This window comes from Drosophila arizonae, chromosome 2 (assembly GCF_054131065.1).
Source record: "Drosophila arizonae isolate 15081-1271.41 chromosome 2, UAZ_ARI_1.0, whole genome shotgun sequence".
NCBI lineage: Eukaryota > Metazoa > Arthropoda > Insecta > Diptera > Drosophilidae > Drosophila > Drosophila arizonae.
This window is the reverse complement of record NC_142922.1, coordinates 30176076-30194539: the sequence shown is the minus strand read 5'-3', so window position 1 is coordinate 30194539 and position 18464 is coordinate 30176076. Positions and strand designations below refer to the sequence as shown.

General features: G+C 38.9%; 1 long non-coding RNA gene, 11 other non-coding genes and 5 pseudogenes across 14 annotated transcripts; all 17 read right to left on the bottom strand.

The window, feature by feature from the left end:
* Nucleotides 1-54: 54 nt before the first annotated feature.
* Nucleotides 55-173, bottom strand: LOC149270739 (5S ribosomal RNA; annotated as a pseudogene).
* Nucleotides 174-546: 373 nt separating this feature from the next.
* On the bottom strand, nucleotides 547-665 carry LOC149270738 (5S ribosomal RNA). Its single transcript, XR_016268822.1, has one exon. It is a non-coding gene; the product is annotated as a 5S ribosomal RNA (ribosomal RNA).
* Nucleotides 666-1042: 377 nt separating this feature from the next.
* On the bottom strand, nucleotides 1043-1161 carry LOC149270737 (5S ribosomal RNA). The gene has a single exon (XR_016268821.1). It is a non-coding gene; the product is annotated as a 5S ribosomal RNA (ribosomal RNA).
* A 379-nt stretch (nucleotides 1162-1540) lies between these two features.
* On the bottom strand, nucleotides 1541-1659 carry LOC149270736 (5S ribosomal RNA). Its single transcript, XR_016268820.1, has one exon. It is a non-coding gene; the product is annotated as a 5S ribosomal RNA (ribosomal RNA).
* A 383-nt stretch (nucleotides 1660-2042) lies between these two features.
* Nucleotides 2043-2161, bottom strand: LOC149270735 (5S ribosomal RNA; annotated as a pseudogene).
* Nucleotides 2162-2534: 373 nt separating this feature from the next.
* LOC149270734 (5S ribosomal RNA) lies at nucleotides 2535-2653 on the bottom strand (annotated as a pseudogene).
* Nucleotides 2654-3026: 373 nt separating this feature from the next.
* Nucleotides 3027-3145, bottom strand: LOC149270733 (5S ribosomal RNA). The gene has a single exon (XR_016268819.1). It is a non-coding gene; the product is annotated as a 5S ribosomal RNA (ribosomal RNA).
* Nucleotides 3146-3522: 377 nt separating this feature from the next.
* Nucleotides 3523-3641, bottom strand: LOC149270732 (5S ribosomal RNA). The gene has a single exon (XR_016268818.1). It is a non-coding gene; the product is annotated as a 5S ribosomal RNA (ribosomal RNA).
* Nucleotides 3642-4018: 377 nt separating this feature from the next.
* LOC149270731 (5S ribosomal RNA) lies at nucleotides 4019-4137 on the bottom strand. The gene has a single exon (XR_016268810.1). It is a non-coding gene; the product is annotated as a 5S ribosomal RNA (ribosomal RNA).
* Nucleotides 4138-4516: 379 nt separating this feature from the next.
* Nucleotides 4517-4635, bottom strand: LOC149270730 (5S ribosomal RNA). Its single transcript, XR_016268803.1, has one exon. It is a non-coding gene; the product is annotated as a 5S ribosomal RNA (ribosomal RNA).
* A 383-nt stretch (nucleotides 4636-5018) lies between these two features.
* Nucleotides 5019-5137, bottom strand: LOC149270729 (5S ribosomal RNA; annotated as a pseudogene).
* A 373-nt stretch (nucleotides 5138-5510) lies between these two features.
* Nucleotides 5511-5629, bottom strand: LOC149270728 (5S ribosomal RNA; annotated as a pseudogene).
* Nucleotides 5630-5946: 317 nt separating this feature from the next.
* LOC149270727 (uncharacterized) lies at nucleotides 5947-7999 on the bottom strand. 3 transcript variants are annotated; one of them, XR_016271668.1, is made up of 3 exons: nucleotides 7280-7999; nucleotides 6664-7193; nucleotides 5947-6602 (listed from the first exon to the last, which is right to left on the bottom strand). It is a non-coding gene; the product is annotated as an uncharacterized LOC149270727 (long non-coding RNA). The 3 variants fall into 3 exon arrangements; XR_016271669.1 differs by having other exon boundaries at nucleotides 5947-6594; XR_016271667.1 differs by having other exon boundaries at nucleotides 5947-6539; nucleotides 7280-7997.
* An 87-nt stretch (nucleotides 8000-8086) lies between these two features.
* Nucleotides 8087-8205, bottom strand: LOC149270726 (5S ribosomal RNA). Its single transcript, XR_016268802.1, has one exon. It is a non-coding gene; the product is annotated as a 5S ribosomal RNA (ribosomal RNA).
* Nucleotides 8206-8582: 377 nt separating this feature from the next.
* On the bottom strand, nucleotides 8583-8701 carry LOC149270725 (5S ribosomal RNA). Its single transcript, XR_016268801.1, has one exon. It is a non-coding gene; the product is annotated as a 5S ribosomal RNA (ribosomal RNA).
* A 379-nt stretch (nucleotides 8702-9080) lies between these two features.
* On the bottom strand, nucleotides 9081-9199 carry LOC149270724 (5S ribosomal RNA). The gene has a single exon (XR_016268800.1). It is a non-coding gene; the product is annotated as a 5S ribosomal RNA (ribosomal RNA).
* A 383-nt stretch (nucleotides 9200-9582) lies between these two features.
* Nucleotides 9583-9701, bottom strand: LOC149270723 (5S ribosomal RNA). The gene has a single exon (XR_016268799.1). It is a non-coding gene; the product is annotated as a 5S ribosomal RNA (ribosomal RNA).
* Between the last annotated feature and the right edge of the window lie 8763 nt (nucleotides 9702-18464).

Sequence of the window (18464 nt, the reverse complement as noted above, 5' to 3'; positions counted from 1 at the left end):
TGAAAAGGGCGTAATGGCGTAATGGCGTATAAGGTAAAAAAGTGTTTTGGACGATGCCAACAACACGCGGTGTTCCCAAGCGGTCCCACATCTAAGTACTAACCGCGCCCGACGCTGCTTAATTTCGGTGATCGGACGAGAACCGATGTACTCAGCGTGGTATGGTCGTTGGCGACATAAATGTGGTTAGCGAACAAACATGAAGGCGTCATTGAGGAACAACACGTTGTGAATCCTTGGCCACTACAAATGAAGGCTGTGTGCTCCATGACTGGAGCTCAATGGCCAGCAAAAGCAAAGCAACAACAACGAGGCCAAATCTCGTTAATGGGCATGATGTGGTGGCAAAACGGAGCAAAATGGAGCAAAATTAGCAATTGGAATTGACATTTGATATGGAAATGCAATAAATATTTATATGTATATGTCTATATGCAGACACGATTTTACAAATTTGTAAAATTAAAGAACGATATATGAAGTAGAGAAATATGAAAAGGGCGTAATGGCGTAATGGCGTATAAGGTAAAAAAGTGTTTTGGACGATGCCAACAACACGCGGTGTTCCCAAGCGGTCCCCCATCTAAGTACTAACCGCGCCCGACGCTGCTTAATTTCGGTGATCGGACGAGAACCGATGTACTCAGCGTGGTATGGTCGTTGGCGACATAAATGTGGTTAGCGAACAAACATGAAGGCGTCATTGAGGAACAACACGTTGTGAATCCTTGGCCACTACAAATGAAGGCTGTGTGCTCCATGACTGGAGCTCAATGGCCAGCAAAAGCAAAGCAACAACAACGAGGCCAAATCTCGTTAATGGGCATGATGTGGTGGCAAAACGGAGCAAAATGGAGCAAAATTAGCAATTGGAATTGACATTTGATATGGAAATGCAATAAATACTTATATATGTTTATATGCAGACACAATTTTACAAATTTGTAAAATTAAAGAACGATATATGAAGTAGAGAAATATGAAAAGGGCGTAATGGCGTAATGGCGTAATGGCGTATAAGGTAAAAAAGTGTTTTGGACGATGCCAACAACACGCGGTGTTCCCAAGCGGTCCCCCATCTAAGTACTAACCGCGCCCGACGCTGCTTAATTTCGGTGATCGGACGAGAACCGATGTACTCAGCGTGGTATGGTCGTTGGCGACATATATGTGGTTAGCGAACAAACATGAAGACGTCATTGAGGAACAACACGTTGTGAATCCTTGGCCACTACAAATGAAGGCTGTGTGCTCCATGACTGGAGCTCAATGGCCAGCAAAAGCAAAGCAACAACAACGAGGCCAAATCTCGTTAATGGGCATGATGTGGTAGCAAAACGGAGCAAAATGGAGCAAAATGGAGCAAAATTAGCAATTGGAATTGACATTTGATATGGAAATGCAATAAATACTTATATATGTTTATATGCAGACACAATTTTACAAATTTGTAAAATTAAAGAACGATATATGAAGTAGAGAAATATGAAAAGGGCGTAATGGCGTAATGGCGTATAAGGTAAAAAAGTGTTTTGGACGATGCCAACAACACGCGGTGTTCCCAAGCGGTCCCCCATCTAAGTACTAACCGCGCCCGACGCTGCTTAATTTCGGTGATCGGACGAGAACCGATGTACTCAGCGTGGTATGGTCGTTGGCGACATAAATGTGGTTAGCGAACAAACATGAAGGCGTCATTGAGGAACAACACGTTGTGAATCCTTGGCCACTACAAATGAAGGCTGTGTGCTCCATGACTGGAGCTCAATGGCCAGCAAAAGCAAAGCAACAACAACGAGGCCAAATCTCGTTAATGGGCATGATGTGGTGGCAAAACGGAGCAAAATGGAGCAAAATGGAGCAAAATTAGCAATTGGAATTGACATTTGATATGGAAATGCAATAAATATTTATATGTATATGTTTATATGCAGACACGATTTTACAAATTTGTAAAATTAAAGAACGATATATGAAGTAGAGAAATATGAAAAGGGCGTAATGGCGTAATGGCGTATAAGGTAAAAAAGTGTTTTGGACGATGCCAACAACACGCGGTGTTCCCAAGCGGTCCCTCGTCTAAGTACTAACCGCGCCCGACGCTGCTTAATTTCGGTGATCGGACGAGAACCGATGTACTCAGCGTGGTATGGTCGTTGGCGACATAAATGTGGTTAGCGAACAAACATGAAGGCGTCATTGAGGAACAACACGTTGTGAATCCTTGGCCACTACAAATGAAGGCTGTGTGCTCCATGACTGGAGCTCAATGGCCAGCAAAAGCAAAGCAACAACAACGAGGCCAAATCTCGTTAATGGGCATGATGTGGTGGCAAAACGGAGCAAAATGGAGCAAAATTAGCAATTGGAATTGACATTTGATATGGAAATGCAATAAATATTTATATGTATATGTCTATATGCAGACACGATTTTACAAATTTGTAAAATTAAAGAACGATATATGAAGTAGAGAAATATGAAAAGGGCGTAATGGCGTAATGGCGTATAAGGTAAAAAAGTGTTTTGGACGATGCCAACAACACGCGGTGTTCCCAAGCGGTCCCACATCTAAGTACTAACCGCGCCCGACGCTGCTTAATTTCGGTGATCGGACGAGAACCGATGTACTCAGCGTGGTATGGTCGTTGGCGACATAAATGTGGTTAGCGAACAAACATGAAGGCGTCATTGAGGAACAACACGTTGTGAATCCTTGGCCACTACAAATGAAGGCTGTGTGCTCCATGACTGGAGCTCAATGGCCAGCAAAAGCAAAGCAACAACAACGAGGCCAAATCTCGTTAATGGGCATGATGTGGTGGCAAAACGGAGCAAAATGGAGCAAAATTAGCAATTGGAATTGACATTTGATATGGAAATGCAATAAATATTTATATGTATATGTCTATATGCAGACACGATTTTACAAATTTGTAAAATTAAAGAACGATATATGAAGTAGAGAAATATGAAAAGGGCGTAATGGCGTAATGGCGTATAAGGTAAAAAAGTGTTTTGGACGATGCCAACAACACGCGGTGTTCCCAAGCGGTCCCCCATCTAAGTACTAACCGCGCCCGACGCTGCTTAATTTCGGTGATCGGACGAGAACCGATGTACTCAGCGTGGTATGGTCGTTGGCGACATAAATGTGGTTAGCGAACAAACATGAAGGCGTCATTGAGGAACAACACGTTGTGAATCCTTGGCCACTACAAATGAAGGCTGTGTGCTCCATGACTGGAGCTCAATGGCCAGCAAAAGCAAAGCAACAACAACGAGGCCAAATCTCGTTAATGGGCATGATGTGGTGGCAAAACGGAGCAAAATGGAGCAAAATTAGCAATTGGAATTGACATTTGATATGGAAATGCAATAAATACTTATATATGTTTATATGCAGACACAATTTTACAAATTTGTAAAATTAAAGAACGATATATGAAGTAGAGAAATATGAAAAGGGCGTAATGGCGTAATGGCGTAATGGCGTATAAGGTAAAAAAGTGTTTTGGACGATGCCAACAACACGCGGTGTTCCCAAGCGGTCCCCCATCTAAGTACTAACCGCGCCCGACGCTGCTTAATTTCGGTGATCGGACGAGAACCGATGTACTCAGCGTGGTATGGTCGTTGGCGACATATATGTGGTTAGCGAACAAAAATGAAGACGTCATTGAGGAACAACACGTTGTGAATCCTTGGCCACTACAAATGAAGGCTGTGTGCTCCATGACTGGAGCTCAATGGCCAGCAAAAGCAAAGCAACAACAACGAGGCCAAATCTCGTTAATGGGCATGATGTGGTGGCAAAACGGAGCAAAATGGAGCAAAATTAGCAATTGGAATTGACATTTGATATGGAAATGCAATAAATACTTATATATGTTTATATGCAGACACAATTTTACAAATTTGTAAAATTAAAGAACGATATATGAAGTAGAGAAATATGAAAAGGGCGTAATGGCGTAATGGCGTAATGGCGTATAAGGTAAAAAAGTGTTTTGGACGATGCCAACAACACGCGGTGTTCCCAAGCGGTCCCCCATCTAAGTACTAACCGCGCCCGACGCTGCTTAATTTCGGTGATCGGACGAGAACCGATGTACTCAGCGTGGTATGGTCGTTGGCGACATATATGTGGTTAGCGAACAAACATGAAGACGTCATTGAGGAACAACACGTTGTGAATCCTTGGCCACTACAAATGAAGGCTGTGTGCTCCATGACTGGAGCTCAATGGCCAGCAAAAGCAAAGCAACAACAACGAGGCCAAATCTCGTTAATGGGCATGATGTGGTAGCAAAACGGAGCAAAATGGAGCAAAATGGAGCAAAATTAGCAATTGGAATTGACATTTGATATGGAAATGCAATAAATACTTATATATGTTTATATGCAGACACAATTTTACAAATTTGTAAAATTAAAGAACGATATATGAAGTAGAGAAATATGAAAAGGGCGTAATGGCGTAATGGCGTATAAGGTAAAAAAGTGTTTTGGACGATGCCAACAACACGCGGTGTTCCCAAGCGGTCCCCCATCTAAGTACTAACCGCGCCCGACGCTGCTTAATTTCGGTGATCGGACGAGAACCGATGTACTCAGCGTGGTATGGTCGTTGGCGACATAAATGTGGTTAGCGAACAAACATGAAGGCGTCATTGAGGAACAACACGTTGTGAATCCTTGGCCACTACAAATGAAGGCTGTGTGCTCCATGACTGGAGCTCAATGGCCAGCAAAAGCAAAGCAACAACAACGAGGCCAAATCTCGTTAATGGGCATGATGTGGTGGCAAAACGGAGCAAAATGGAGCAAAATGGAGCAAAATTAGCAATTGGAATTGACATTTGATATGGAAATGCAATAAATATTTATATGTATATGTTTATATGCAGACACGATTTTACAAATTTGTAAAATTAAAGAACGATATATGAAGTAGAGAAATATGAAAAGGGCGTAATGGCGTAATGGCGTATAAGGTAAAAAAGTGTTTTGGACGATGCCAACAACACGCGGTGTTCCCAAGCGGTCCCTCGTCTAAGTACTAACCGCGCCCGACGCTGCTTAATTTCGGTGATCGGACGAGAACCGATGTACTCAGCGTGGTATGGTCGTTGGCGACATAAATGTGGTTAGCGAACAAACATGAAGGCGTCATTGAGGAACAACACGTTGTGAATCCTTGGCCACTACAAATGAAGGCTGTGTGCTCCATGACTGGAGCTCAATGGCCAGCAAAAGCAAAGCAACAACAACGAGGCCAAATCTCGTTAATGGGCATGATGTGGTGGCAAAACGGAGCAAAATGGAGCAAAATTAGCAATTGGAATTGACATTTGATATGGAAATGCAATAAATATTTATATGTATATGTCTATATGCAGACACGATTTTACAAATTTGTAAAATTAAAGAACGATATATGAAGTAGAGAAATATGAAAAGGGCGTAATGGCGTAATGGCGTATAAGGTAAAAAAGTGTTTTGGACGATGCCAACAACACGCGGTGTTCCCAAGCGGTCCCACATCTAAGTACTAACCGCGCCCGACGCTGCTTAATTTCGGTGATCGGACGAGAACCGATGTACTCAGCGTGGTATGGTCGTTGGCGACATAAATGTGGTTAGCGAACAAACATGAAGGCGTCATTGAGGAACAACACGTTGTGAATCCTTGGCCACTACAAATGAAGGCTGTGTGCTCCATGACTGGAGCTCAATGGCCAGCAAAAGCAAAGCAACAACAACGAGGCCAAATCTCGTTAATGGGCATGATGTGGTGGCAAAACGGAGCAAAATGGAGCAAAATTAGCAATTGGAATTGACATTTGATATGGAAATGCAATAAATATTTATATGTATACTAGCTGGCCCGGCAAACGTTGCATTGCCCTCTATATTATTTCTAGGTAAAAAATTGTTGAAAGCTATGTTGTTCAGGCTGGGATACACTGATAAATTTATTAATCGGATTTTCATTCAAGCACCTTGTTGTAAACGACATTCTTCGTTTTTTGGTCGGGTGCAAGAACAAATAATGCGGATCGTTTGCCAACACGTGAGCATGCACCGTACAATTGACCATGAGAAAAACACGCATTTTCTAGATTGAGGCCACAAATAGTCAAAGATTGGCCCTGTGACTTGTTGATCGTCATGGCGAAGGCAAGACGAAGCGGGAATTGAATTCGTTTAAATTCAAAGGGCATATCTGTTGAGCTCATCGGAATCCTAGGAATAAGAACTTCCTCATCTTTAAATTTTCCTTTGAGTATCAACGCGTGAATCACATTGCTCATCAGTTTTCTTATCACCAAACGCGTTCCATTGCACAGTTTTGGTTGGTTTAAATTTCTAAGCATGCAAATCATGGAGAATTGCTTTTTCATAGCTGTGTTCATTTCTTGACGCCGGTCAAGTTGTTCTTCCATATTGCCCATGAAGTATATTTGCAAGAATTTTTGCTGTGCATCTTCAATAGGTTGCAATGATCCAATGCGATGGCAAATCTGGCCTTGAATCTTTAAATTCAAAGCCATAGTTATAGTTATATTTACAAACACTATTTACAGAAATCTAACAAACTACATTATTCAAAATTTTTTTTTGGCAGTCATAGAAAATAAAATTTTTAACGTAAATTACCTTAAATATCCGTCTCCAATATTTTCCGCCCCAAATTATGTCATTTGGAAACAGGCATTGTATTTTTGAGTGTTCGCTAGAAAATGTCGTGATTCTAGTGTTTCGCCATAAAGCAGGGAACGCAATGGCTATGGTGATCGCTAATGGCAATGTCACTTTACCACTAAGGCAGCACAAACCGGGCGTTTCACCAGCAAACTTCAATGCGCCACAATGCTAGCAAACAACGTCCATTGGACCAATGCAAACTAAACGATTCAAGCTGTAATCAATGGTGCAATCATATCGAAACGCTGCTCGATTCAAATCAATCCTTGAACCATTTCTTATTGCCATTTCACGGGCTGCCTCTCTTTGAGAAGCACGAATTAAGGCCCTTCTTCCCTGGGTACTAACGCGGAGCCTTTCTCGGGCGATTTCTCGCTCTTCGTCAGATAATTGACTCGCGCTATTCCGTTGCCTAATTGCATTATGGGTCCGCCGGGAAAGATTAGATCTTCTAGGACGCGGCATTTTTATTAATAGTAATACTGCCCTCGCACAAAACCATATAAAACAATCGAGAAATATAAATATAAATAATTTACACAAATTTATGTTTGAGACAAACAAATACCTGAACTTTCGAGATATTTAGCTTTTGTAAAAGTCCAAAAATACAATTTTTAATAATTAACTTTTTTTTTTTTAATTTCGAATTTTGAATTTTGAATTTTTTATTTATTTTTGATTGTTAGGTTTTAATCTTTTGATTTTTTTTTTAATTTTTGCAGATTTTTGATTTGAAATATTTATAAAGTTTAAAAGTCCGAAAATATAAAAAGCCAAAAATACACTTTTTAATAATTACCTTTTTTTTTTTTAATTTCGAATTTTTAATTTTTTATTTATTTTTTGAACAGTCAGGTTTTAATCTTTTGATTTTTTGCAGATTTTTGATTTGAAATATTTTTCCTTTTGATTTGAAAATTTTTTTTTTTTTTTTTTTTTTTTTTTTTTTTTGAATAGTCAGGTCTGCTCGAGGTCAGGAGGACTGACTGACTACATTTGTTTATTTACTTCTACACTATTGTCAAAACTGTCACTGTTACCAAGCCTACTGGGTATAAAAAAAATTTGAACATTTGGGGAAAAAACCGCGTTTTTCAAGTATTCGCCAAATTTTTTCAGTATTTTTAAGACCCTATACTAAACTCGTTGCGGAGACAAATCCAACAAATCAAAAACCATGAAAATTGGTTCAGCCCAAATCAAGTTATAAGCAGTCTTCACTTTTACACAACTTTCTTTTATATATATAGATGTCTATATGCAGACACGATTTTACAAATTTGTAAAATTAAAGAACGATATATGAAGTAGAGAAATATGAAAAGGGCGTAATGGCGTAATGGCGTATAAGGTAAAAAAGTGTTTTGGACGATGCCAACAACACGCGGTGTTCCCAAGCGGTCCCCCATCTAAGTACTAACCGCGCCCGACGCTGCTTAATTTCGGTGATCGGACGAGAACCGATGTACTCAGCGTGGTATGGTCGTTGGCGACATAAATGTGGTTAGCGAACAAACATGAAGGCGTCATTGAGGAACAACACGTTGTGAATCCTTGGCCACTACAAATGAAGGCTGTGTGCTCCATGACTGGAGCTCAATGGCCAGCAAAAGCAAAGCAACAACAACGAGGCCAAATCTCGTTAATGGGCATGATGTGGTGGCAAAACGGAGCAAAATGGAGCAAAATTAGCAATTGGAATTGACATTTGATATGGAAATGCAATAAATACTTATATATGTTTATATGCAGACACAATTTTACAAATTTGTAAAATTAAAGAACGATATATGAAGTAGAGAAATATGAAAAGGGCGTAATGGCGTAATGGCGTAATGGCGTATAAGGTAAAAAAGTGTTTTGGACGATGCCAACAACACGCGGTGTTCCCAAGCGGTCCCCCATCTAAGTACTAACCGCGCCCGACGCTGCTTAATTTCGGTGATCGGACGAGAACCGATGTACTCAGCGTGGTATGGTCGTTGGCGACATATATGTGGTTAGCGAACAAAGATGAAGACGTCATTGAGGAACAACACGTTGTGAATCCTTGGCCACTACAAATGAAGGCTGTGTGCTCCATGACTGGAGCTCAATGGCCAGCAAAAGCAAAGCAACAACAACGAGGCCAAATCTCGTTAATGGGCATGATGTGGTGGCAAAACGGAGCAAAATGGAGCAAAATGGAGCAAAATTAGCAATTGGAATTGACATTTGATATGGAAATGCAATAAATACTTATATATGTTTATATGCAGACACAATTTTACAAATTTGTAAAATTAAAGAACGATATATGAAGTAGAGAAATATGAAAAGGGCGTAATGGCGTAATGGCGTATAAGGTAAAAAAGTGTTTTGGACGATGCCAACAACACGCGGTGTTCCCAAGCGGTCCCCCATCTAAGTACTAACCGCGCCCGACGCTGCTTAATTTCGGTGATCGGACGAGAACCGATGTACTCAGCGTGGTATGGTCGTTGGCGACATAAATGTGGTTAGCGAACAAACATGAAGGCGTCATTGAGGAACAACACGTTGTGAATCCTTGGCCACTACAAATGAAGGCTGTGTGCTCCATGACTGGAGCTCAATGGCCAGCAAAAGCAAAGCAACAACAACGAGGCCAAATCTCGTTAATGGGCATGATGTGGTGGCAAAACGGAGCAAAATGGAGCAAAATGGAGCAAAATTAGCAATTGGAATTGACATTTGATATGGAAATGCAATAAATATTTATATGTATATGTTTATATGCAGACACGATTTTACAAATTTGTAAAATTAAAGAACGATATATGAAGTAGAGAAATATGAAAAGGGCGTAATGGCGTAATGGCGTATAAGGTAAAAAAGTGTTTTGGACGATGCCAACAACACGCGGTGTTCCCAAGCGGTCCCCCATCTAAGTACTAACCGCGCCCGACGCTGCTTAATTTCGGTGATCGGACGAGAACCGATGTACTCAGCGTGGTATGGTCGTTGGCGACATAAATGTGGTTAGCGAACAAACATGAAGGCGTCATTGAGGAACAACACGTTGTGAATCCTTGGCCACTACAAATGAAGGCTGTGTGCTCCATGACTGGAGCTCAATGGCCAGCAAAAGCAAAGCAACAACAACGAGGCCAAATCTCGTTAATGGGCATGATGTGGTGGCAAAACGGAGCAAAATGGAGCAAAATGGAGCAAAATTAGCAATTGGAATTGACATTTGATATGGAAATGCAATAAATATTTATATATGTTTATATGCAGACACAATTTTACAAATTTGTAAAATTAAAGAACGATATATGAGAAGTAGAGAAATATGAAAATGGCGTAATGGCGCAATGGCGTATAGGGTAAAAAAGTGTTTTGGACGATGCCAACAACACGCAAGTACTAACCGCAACATATAAATACAAACCGCGCCCGACGCTGCTTAATTTCGGTAATCGGACGAGAACCGATGTACTCAGCGTGGTGTGGTCTTCCGGTGTCTTATCTGTAAATAAATAAATTAAAATAAAAATTGTTAATTTAGTTAGATGTTAGTCAATATTGCTGTCAACTTACCTAATTTTGCCAATTGAGGATCTGGTGGTGCTGGTGCGAGTATCCAGACACTATTCCTATTTGCAGTGCCAATTGCCAATTATCATGATGCACGACCTGCTGTTATGCCTCAATTCCCACCGATTGAGCTTCCAGTAAAGGATGCCGCCCTTCCTTCCTTCCCTGATGGTCCTAATGGCGTCCACACTCCGATGTCTTCGCTGTACATAAATAAATTAAAATAAAAATTGTTAATTTAGTTAGATGTTAAGTTTACTATTTGTTGCTTATTGTTAGTTATAAATATAGATTTAAGTCACAATAGCCCTTAAGTTTACAATATTTGTTTACTTTTTGTTAACGTATATGTAAAAATATTTTGCGAGTAAACTAAAATTGTATAGTGCCAATACTAGAGGTCTGCAATTCAAAGCACACTGAAAGTATTGAGCACCATTATACAAATAATCACCTAGCTCAGTTGGAAAATACTGAAGACACTACAAAGTTTTGAATTGAAGTGCGTTCCTATAAGAATTCGGGAGCAATCATCAGATTTAAGGACTTGGCTACTTTTGCAATGACATTGCATTCCTTTCCATGGTAGAACGAGAAAGTGGAAAGAATTTTGTTCAGGTTAATATTGTGAAAAGACTACGCAAAAAAATATACGTAACTCAATTTGAACCGTTAGATAAAAATATATTGCAATATATTGCATCTAGTACTTAAAAGTAGAAAATGTATTTATTTACAGACACGGCTTGTGTCGGTTGAAGACATGCTGCCATGATTACGAGTTGCAAAAAATATATTTAAATATGATTGGCGCTATGGAAGCATACGATAAGGATAAGGAAGGAGAAATATTGAGCAATTTGTAAAACTAAAGTCATTTAAACAAATGTTCCCGATCCGCCCAGTGGAGGCGTTGCAAATCGGAAAATGGAGTATGCCAGAAATCATATTAGTTGAAGAGCTTAAAATCTGAGCTTTGGAATATACATACGCGTTGGCCACTCCTGTGTCGCATATATCTTCGCTCACAGGAAGCATAGCAAACCACAGATGCTTATATTTTCTAAAGTGTAAGAGCAGTTTCTGTAACTTCCTCTATCGATGACCAAAAATAACTATAACGTTTCTCTGGGGGAGTGGCATATAGAAAAATACCCTGAAAATTTCAAATTTTTGAAGCGTAAGAATCAAAATTTAACAGTTACCCTACTTTTGGCTTGTTGATTGGATGCAAAAATTGCGTCAGGTTGCAGGTAGCAATGACTGAGGTGTCGTCAGCATATGTTAGTATCTCTACAGAATTGGTTGAAGGCAAGTCGGAATCTAGATCAAAATACCAGTGAGTGATATCTGAAGAGACCGGCCAGAAGAATGATCACAATTTATCAAAATGATACTCAAAACTGTCGAAATGATAAGTCTGTCGATGAGCCAAAAGACTCTTTCTGAAGTAGATGAGGAAATAAAAAATCTAAATAAGAAAAAATCCCCAGGATATAAAAACATTTTTGCGACTATAATTAGATATCTTCCGAGAAAATGCATTTCTTTTGTGTTGGCAATCATTTAATCATTTCGCTATCTCTTACATCTAAAATACATAGCTGTAAACGAATAAACTATCATAACAAAGTTGAATGTCTAGCGCAATTACCCGAAAAAAAATGTTCTACAAAAATCGAATAGTCTTACTTTAACATATGAAATTAAAGGAAAAGGCCTGTATAAGAGTGGCGCAAAAATTGATGAAAGCGGCAGCGCATTACCAGCCGAGTTTTCTTCAGGAAGGTTAAAACACCAAAGCACTGATATTATTTCGCATCAATTCTCCTTCGCAAATATTCACAACTTTGCTACGACTTGTCGCGACGGACAGCACAATGATTCTCGAAGAATCATTGCTTTCTGAAGATACATACATACATCATACTCCAACTGTACACATTATACATACACATAGTCACTTACGTACATTGTATTAGGGCTGCAAATCCATCGATGTGGTCTATCGATAGTTTCGATGGATTTGGGCTTTCATGATATATCGATGGTTTTTTCATCCATCGATAATTTACTACTTGGTGGCGCGAAGAGACGCATGTAAGTATTTTCCGGAATATACATATGTATAAACATTAAGTTGATAATATTATTATATTGTAATTAGATTTTATTGTAATATTTCCAATATATTTGGTGGTTCTTCGTAGAAAGAAAGTATGGATAAATTTTGAAAGCCATCAATAGGCGTTAAACTGATATTTAAAGTGCAAGTGTGTGTGTGTGTGTGTTTTTTTTATACCCTGAACCCATTTTCAATGGGAAATCAGGGTATAATGGTTTTGTTGAAATGTATGTAACAGGGAGAAGGAGGCGTGGCAGACCCCACAAAGTATATATTGTAAGGTGGCCTATTTGCCCGCCTTACATTATACCCATTTATAGAAGAGAGGAGTTTGAAGTTAGAATTATATTTTGGTTTGTAATGAATAAGTCGAATATTTTGAAGTGTATTTTTGAAGTAGTATTTTTGGTTATAGTAGAGAGGAGTTTGAATTTGTAATTATATTTTTAGTTGGTAGTAAGTAAGCGTAGTAAGTAGTTATGGTAGTAAGTAGTTATTTTGGTAGAGAGTAAGTTAGGCAATAAGTAGAATCAGTATTAGTTTGTAAATAGCGCTAATTAGCTAATAAGTAGTCGTAAGTGTTGTAGCAGTCAGTTTTAGGACATAAGCAGTAATTCAAATTATTGGACGGGTGCGCGATCAGCAACGCGACCGTGCGGCTCGAAAGCTCGCAGTGCTGAATTGCATCGCAGACTGAGACCCCGGCTGGAAAATTAATGTAACCTTACAATATATTCTTGATTAGGGCGACGAGCTGAATCAACTCAGCCGTGTCCTTTTCGCTTACAAATGTGGCATAGCATGTACAAGCACTAATAGAGAATCAACATCTGAATTGTGTGGAGTTAACAATAAATAAAAATGTAAAAAAGCTGGGCCCTCACAAAAAAAAAAAAAAAAAAAAAAAAGTGTGTGGCAGATGAACCGAAGATAAGTATGCTGTTCCGAGGTGAGATCTTTCCAATTACATTTGACTGTGGTGAATTATTTCTTAATTAAAGATAGCTTTGCATAAAAGCTAAGTAAACAAAAATGGATAAATAATGCTAAAGTAGTCAGGTTTAGAATGTGGGATTTTGTACTGGTTAATAATTGCAAGAGGCATCAGACAAAGCTAGATTCTATGTTTCGAGGGTATTTTTTAATAACTGAAATTTCAGAAAACGAGAGATATATGTCGATAAACCTAAAGGATAAGAGACAGTATAACAGAATGCGATTCGACAAATATAAGTCAAAAATTGTAAGATTTAAGGTTGGCGATTATGCACTGCTCAAGAATGAGGAAAGACACCAAACTAAATTAGATTCCAAATTTAAAGGTCTATTCTTAGTGACAAGTTCTCGATGGAGACCGTTATGTTTTGATATCTTTAGTCAACAAGCGAATTTATAAGTATTCGCACGAGTTGTTAAAACGTGTGCCGGCAGAGGGATTCCCATTGAGTTGGAAATGTGCAGAGACGGCGTTGAAAGAGACGTCAATGAAGGCGTTGAAAGAGACGTCAGTGACCTGTGAGATATCAGACACTATGCCGGGGAATCTTGCTGATATGTGATTTAACTACTAAAGCTATTAGGGACACTAGTTAATGTGTTATCCTATTGAGTAGGCACGTATAGTAAGATTTTGAGTGGGTTGTTGTCCTGATGATCTAAGTAAACCTCACATAACTAGTGGAAATCCTATTGCTACCGGATACATCACGAAAATAATTGTTTTATCTTAGAGACACTGTCAATTGAATGACCTACTTGAGAAAATTGAAATTAACTGGATTTTTGTTCAAAGTAATAGGTTTGGATTTATTTGTCTTTTAAGTTGAGCTATGCATATTGCTGTTTAGTTTATCTTATTAGTCTTTAGTTTCTAACACACGAGGACGTGTGAGCGTCAGAATGGCCGTGTCGGAGATGTAAGTATTATTCGAATAGAATATCTTATCGATATATCGGTTCATGCATAGTTTTGGGTAATATTGATTGAGTGAGATGCTCGTTAACACTAATATTGAGTGGGGTCCCGACGAGGTTGCCAGTTGGTTACGATGGATGTAATCGAACGTGCTAGTGAAAATCGGACAGTTGATTAGCAAGAGGAAGAAGGGCAACAGTGCAGCAACACGCTGCACTCCACAAAATTATCTAATCTGCAGAAATATCCGACATATATATACATATATACAAGCGCAAGTAGTATTAATATGATGGCGTGCACTATGATTAGATGACAGCCACGGGCAGTACCACTCGATTCCCAGACCATAATAAATAACGGTCTTCTTGTCAGGACTTTGATCTTTATTGGGGTATACCTCAATGAAAGCTGAAAATCGCCTCCCATAACGATCACGGCTCAGATCGCATTCCTCTGGTAATCTTGCTGGATGCTGCAATAAATAAAATGCTACCCTCAGGAACAAGGCCATGCGCCAAATTACTGGCTGCCCCTGGCTCGTCCGCAATTCATGTCTCCACAGAGACCTCAAGCTGGATACAGTGGAAGACCAGATCTCTTTCCACTCGAGTCACAAAACTTCTCTCCTCTAATAGTAATTAATTTACTTAATATACATATATTTTTAAATTAGCATATAAGGTAACCCTGTGATTTTAAGTATGTTTCAAGATAATAGAGCAAAAAGATGCTCTGGTGCTTAAAAAAAAACACTATTTGGGCTTTCTACCTACTTGCCTATTCCCTATCTGTATGGCTTCGCACTTGTGAGTGTGTGCACAAAGAATGAATGAATGAATATTTAGTATGCAGCATGCGAATGCGTATGGCTTTGATTTACTAAATAGGTCTAATCCTGAATATTGGGAGCAAGAAAGGATTCGTAATGTAGAGCCTCTACGTGAGCGTAGGGAACATTAAGAATATAATCCAAGTGAAGAAATAGAAATAGACGGAGAAATTAATTCCACAGGAAATTATTAAATAGAAATTCCAATCAAAGCCAAGATACTCCTCTTCGAGCGCTCAAGCTCTCAGACTAGACAGAACAAACACAAGATACTTCGCGTCGCTTGCAATGCAGACAAGACCCAACATATAGGGCAAATGAACAGAGACAGAACACAATAGACCACGCAATTTAACGAGCCATTTTTACTGTTCGACATTTGTTGACACTTCGCATCGGCTAAGACGAGCGAAAACGAGACACTCCACGGCGAGCTCACCGTAGGAACGACATTGGACAGTGCCTTTTAGAAAGGGCAAGAGATAGGAGCCAAAAATCGCAGGTTAGGCATTATCTAATTCGTAGGATCATTGTGCATGCACGTAATACTAGTGCAAGTACTAGTCCAACCGAAAACGAGAAATATAACTTCTGCAAGACATTTAATTATAGCATCAAGTTAGGTAAAAAGCCTAAAGAGCTTCTATTACAAATGGCTTAGACTTTCCAGAGCTTCCGTATAGCTTAAATGGCTTAACAACGCTAGAGGAAATAAAGGCTTCTGTTTTATGATAACTCTTTAGGAGATGGACGCCAAAATGCCATTAAAGAAACTTTGGTCAATGTACCCATTCCTGTGGCCAATGTTGTAACGTCCTTGCAAGGGTATTTAGTGAAGCTGAGGTAGTACAGATTCACTTGAAGCGTAGGATGCAACATAATTATGATTTCATGACTGAAATTCTTAGGCCAGCAAAAGCGGCTGATGCAAGGCACAAAGCTGTACAGGAAGCACCAGGTAACTGTTAATGAACAGTGGCTTCTTCTTCTTCTTTTTCGTCTGACGAAATTCCATTCGTTGCATCACCTGAAGACAGGGACTTAGTATCAGAATTAGTAAAAAATCTGCTCAAGCCACAACAAATTAGCAGAATTGCAAAGAGTCAAAAGATATCAACACAACACTTTTAGGAAATGTCCCTGTAGATAATATTGCTATACAAAGAATAGTTATAGCTCCAGGAGAAGGTCAGCTCCCATTAGATATGATCGAAGATTGCGATTTAGAAGACCTGGCCTTTCCAACTACCTTTTTAGGCGTTAAAAGGAACTGTAAGGAAAGTTTTATAACCATAGTTAGATCAGAGCTTCAAATGTTAATAGAAGAGGTTGTAGAGCAGACAAATTACTTCTCAACTATAAGAAGCTAGAAATGATTAATATAAGGAATAATTCATTTGTTTTCTTAAGTGAGCACAGCGCCACAAACGGCATTAAAGCAGCAAACGCTCTTCACGAAGATATCTATTAGTTACACGATGGCTAGAGAATTTTAAAAGGCATTTGAATTTCGCCTGTTCACTGGGGAGCAGAGAAGAACAGAGTCATGGCTATGATCAGGCAATTGGGTCTTCTGACCTTTTTTATCACATTTTCGGCAGCTTTTAGTGACTTTCTAGGAATGTAGATAAAATAGATATTTCAGAAGAAGCAGTAGGCTGCTTAAGTTTTGAGAATAAAGCCCTTCTTATTAGAGTCGATCCTGTGACTTGTAGTAGGTATATTGATTTTCATTATGGGCAGTTTATTTTTGTAAGTTTTTATTGGCTGGTTGAGTTCCAACAGAGAGGCCTATACATATTCTCCGCATGTTTTGGCTGAATGTTGGACCCATCAGATGAGTCAAGCATTCCTAGAGTAAAATCGTTTATTGATCAGTTTATTACAACTGATATTAATTACACGGATGTGGCGCCATATTTGAGGTACCAGATCCACAATCACGACCACTCATGTGGTGTTGAGATCCAAAATCTTCAATGATCGAGAAGCTGCTTTTGGAGGTGTGTCAGTTATAGATTTTTGTGATCTTAGGTAACATCCTATAGGTAATAGATGGATATTTCAATCCACATCTGAATTACATAATCCTTATAGTGCTATAATTGGGTCATTGTGGCAATGCTTCAAGTTCTTTAAACTTACAGGATAATACGTCAGAGAAATAATCAACCATTTGACATACATATCTTTAAATAATATGGCATCTGGCCAAATGTCCGTAGAAGATATACATAGCTCTATTTCGCACAAGAATTTACAGTAATGAGCAAGTCCCAGATGACCTGATTCATCTAATAAGAGATCTTAGTGAGCATAAATATATATATAATAACAACACAATATATATTCAGTATGAAATGCATCTGACCCTTATTGACGGAGAGGTTTTGAATATTGTAACGGGTACAAATTCGTGCCAATCATGCCCACTATGCGGGTTGAAACCAAAACAATTGTTAGAGATTGCTGATTTTAACTCAGCATGTTTCAAAGTGAATGAAAAAAATCTTAAGTATGGATTAAGCCCACTTCATGCTTGGATAAGATTTTTAGAGTTTGTGTTAAGAATATTTTATAAAAATGATTTAAAGAAATGGCGTATAAAGGATGCAGATAAAAATCAAGTCGCAGCACGGAAGCAACATATACAAGAAAAGTTATGGTTAGAAATGGGTCTTTGGATAAACCCAAACAGAACGGTAGTGGTAGCAGTAATGATGGAAACACCGCCCGAAGAGCGCTTTCAGATCCTAGAAAGTTATCTGATATCCTAAATCTTAATTATGAAGTTATCAGGAACTTTCATATAATATTAACTTCTATCTCCTCCGAACATTATATAAATAGCGTTAGCTTTCTGCGTCCGTACATTTGAAATTTATATGAATACCTATTCTTGGTATCCCATGTCCCCAACTGTGCACAAAGTTTTGATCCATGGATACCAAATAATGGTGTTCTCGGAGAAAACGCATCAGAAGCTCGAAATAAAATTTATAAAAATGACAGAAGGTCGCATGCCAGAAAGAGCAGTAGGCTAAACAACATCACTGATTTTTTCACAGGGCATTAGATTCATCTGATCCGCTTTTTTCAAGTCTGTCTTAAAAAAGACAGAAGCTTCACAAAAAATTAAAATTTCCAAGCGAAGTGATTGATCTGTTTGCTCTGATTGAGCCTCCGTAAATCGCGCATCAAGATGATACAATTTAAACTGAAAGTTTAGAAGCTGAAGATGAGGATGAGGATGATGCAAACAATTTCGACCTGAATATCGAATTGGATGAAGAAAATTATGATTATTGATGTTAATTTTT